Below are 3,365 nucleotides of genomic sequence, written 5' to 3' on the forward strand. Positions count from 1 at the left end.
TGGTGCCATGCTAAGAGAATCTAAGTGAGAACACAGTTTTGCCAGGTTCTGCTGTGGGCAGGCCATGTAGGGAGCCTAGAGTTCAGATCTGAGAGTCATATTTTAGGAAGGACTTTGAAAACTTGGGATGTGTCTGACCTGGATAACCACAATATCAAGGGTCCTCAAGACTGTGCCTGGCACACAGCAGGCACTTAATAAGTGCTTGTCAATTGAGCGCAGGGATCAGTGCTTAGTCATGGACATGTTTAACCCGAAGATTTGGTGGGAAATTTGAATTGCCATTTCCAAGCATTTGAAAGGCTGTTATAGGGAAAGGAGATTGGATTTGTTCTGTCTGGACCCAAAGGCTAGATGTGGGAGCACTGTGGAGGGGTGTTGCAAAGAGGTTTGATGCCAAGAAAACCTTCTTATAAATTAGATATAAGACAATATCAAAATTGTCCCTACCCTTAAGGAGCTTGTATTCTACTGGATGGCTCTAGAGGCAAAGGTAGAATGGACTGCCTTGGGAAATAGGCAGGTTGCTTTCAACTGGGGCCTTTGAGAGACTGTATGACCACTCTCTGGAGGTGCCTGTGGATGATGACAATGATGGAGGATTACAAGAACCAGCATGGCCCCAAAGTAGAGAAATGAGAAGATGCTTGCATCACACTCCCTTGCAGAGGGGACACATTGCATGTATTTTCATACTTTTTCAATTTGTTGATCAACTTTCTTGATTTTTAAAAATCTTCCTCTTTCAAAAAAATATTTGTTACATGGGGTGGCTCCTTGGGAGATGGACATGGGAGGGATACTGTGAGAAATACTGGTGATGTAAAAACAAGATAGCACTAAAATTTTATTTTAAAATAATAATAGATGAGAGCTATTAGCATAGGGTTGTTGTTGTTTAGGTGTGCTTTTTTTTTTCATGTATGTCTGACTCTCCATGACCCCATTTGGGGTTTTCTTGTCAGAGATACTGGAGTAGTTTGCCATTACCTTCTGAAACTCATTTTACAGATGAGGAAACTGAGGCAAGTTGGGTTAAGCGACTTGCCCAGGGTCACACAGCTAGTAAGAAAGATTTGAATTCAGGAAGATGAGTCTTTCTGATTCCACGCCTAACTATCTAAACCCCAAGTGGGGTCACGAAGAGTTGGGCATGACTGAAAGGACTGAACAACATACAGCACATTAGTACAGTGAACTTGTGGATGAGGACATTCCCTCCACCCAACAAGCCTTAGAGTCACTGGAAGTGACTTGCCCAGAGTCACATGGTCATTAGCATCAGAAGTGGTTTTTCTGACTCCAAGGCCAGCACCCTATCTACAAGACATTGTCTCTTAATAGTAATTAGCACTTAGTGATGCTTTAATGTTTGCAAATACTTTATGTATGTTCCCTCATTCGATCAAGAATCAGTCCCTAAAGATTTATTAAGCACCTACTATGTGCCAGGTACTGTGCTAAGCGCTGGGGATACAAAAAGAGTCAAAAGCAGTCCCTGCCTTCAAAGAGCTTATGGTCTAGTGGGGGAGACAACACACGAACAAATATACGCAAAAAGAGAAACGCACAGGATGAATGGGAACTATTTTGTGATCCTCATAACAACCTGTGGGGCGGCTGCTCTGACCCATTTTACTAATGAGACCTGAGGCATAGGTTACCCAGCTAGGAAATGCTCAAGAAGGATTTGAACTCAAGCTGCCCAGATTCTGAGTTTCAGCTCTAGGCATCAGTTAGGCTAGTGGCTATCTGCTAACCTCTTCTAGCTGTAAGATCTGGTGGTGATACAGGGTGGCAATGGGCCCCCAATCAAGTCAAAAAGCATTTATTTAGCACCTACTGTGAATCAAGCAAGCAATTATTAAGTTCTTGTCGAGGATGGAGCTCCTGTACTAACCCAGGCCTCACTTGGGAAGCTTTGGAGAGGCCTGAGAGATGTTCTGATGAAAACTGCTTTGATTTCCACAGCACCTTAAAGATTACAAGGAGGGGGCCTGTGCATGTGGTGGAAACGAGCACTTATTAAATGCCTGTGTGCCAAGCCTCACTGCAGCTCTGGGAAATAGGAGTTGTAATTATTCCTATTTTTTTCAGTTAAGGAAACAAACAAACAAATGAAGTCACTTGCCCAGGGTTACACAGCTAGTGTCTGGGGCAGAATTTGAACTCAGGTCTACCCGACTCCAGGCCCAGCACTCTCTCTGCTGCTCTGTTTAGTAAGTGCTTGACAAATGCTTTTCCTCATTGATATATAGGCCTAGGTGTCACAGCAGGTTAAGCTCCAAAGGCCCAGTTTTGGGGGGAGAGGGGGTGGAGCTGGCTAGTAGGGACCTGATCTCCAGCTCCCCGAAGTTGGGGATTTTTTGTTTTTAAATCATCTGGCATTAATCTTCTAGGTGACGAAATTCTCTGGCCGCTTTTGTTGTTGAGTCACTTCCATCGTGCCTGACTCCACGACCCCACTGGAGGTTTTCTTGGCAGAGACACTGAAGGGGTTTGCCATTTCCTTCTCCAGTTCATTTTATAGACGAGGAAACTGAGGAACAGGGTGAAGTGACTTGCCCGGCATCACACAGCTAGTAAATATCCGAGGCCAGATTTGCGCTCAGGAAAATGAGTCTTCCTGACTCCAGGCCCCAAGCTCTATGCACTAAGAAAGTGCTCTTGGCATGCAGGAGGAGCTCAGAATGTCAGCTTCTGTTTTTCGTTGTGCCTGTGTTTCCCTGTTGTTTAGCTCTGTCTCGTCTTGTACCAAGTAGCTGCTTTATAAAAATGTCTGTTGGGATGGACCTCGATCTTAATACCTTGTGTACATCTACCTGTTTATCTACATAGTAGATCCTAGGTCATCAGAGGCCCTCTAGTCCAGCGCTCGAATTTTACAGATGGAAAAACTGAGGCCAGGGAGGGTAAGTGCTTCGCTCAGGGTCACACATAGAACCTTAGATCTAGAGCTGGAAGGCACCTCAGGGACCCTCTAGACCAACGCCCCCATTTCCTACGTTGTTTCCCGTAGTAAAGTGCGAACTCCTGGAGGGCTGGGCCTGAAAGCAGCCCCCCGCCATGGCCCTGGATGGGAAAGGGGGGAGGTGAAGCGGAGCTGTCGCTGTCCAGCCCTCCCACGGTCCTGCAGGGGGGGGCGCGCGGCCCGCGGAGGCATCCAAGGCCAGGGCACTGCAGCGCGGGAGAGGGGGAGGGGGAGGGGGAGGGGGAGGGGAAGGGGGAGGGGGAGGGGAAGGGGGAGGGGGAGGGGAAGGGGGAGGGAGAGGGGGGGAGGGGAAGCCATCCCAAAATGGGGCGGGAGGGGGCCGCCTCGAAGGGGAGGCAACCGCGCTCGGAGCCCCTCCCTCTTCTCCCCGCCC

The sequence above is a fragment of the Trichosurus vulpecula genome, chromosome 6 (genome assembly GCF_011100635.1).
Source record: "Trichosurus vulpecula isolate mTriVul1 chromosome 6, mTriVul1.pri, whole genome shotgun sequence".
Taxonomy (NCBI): domain Eukaryota; kingdom Metazoa; phylum Chordata; class Mammalia; order Diprotodontia; family Phalangeridae; genus Trichosurus; species Trichosurus vulpecula.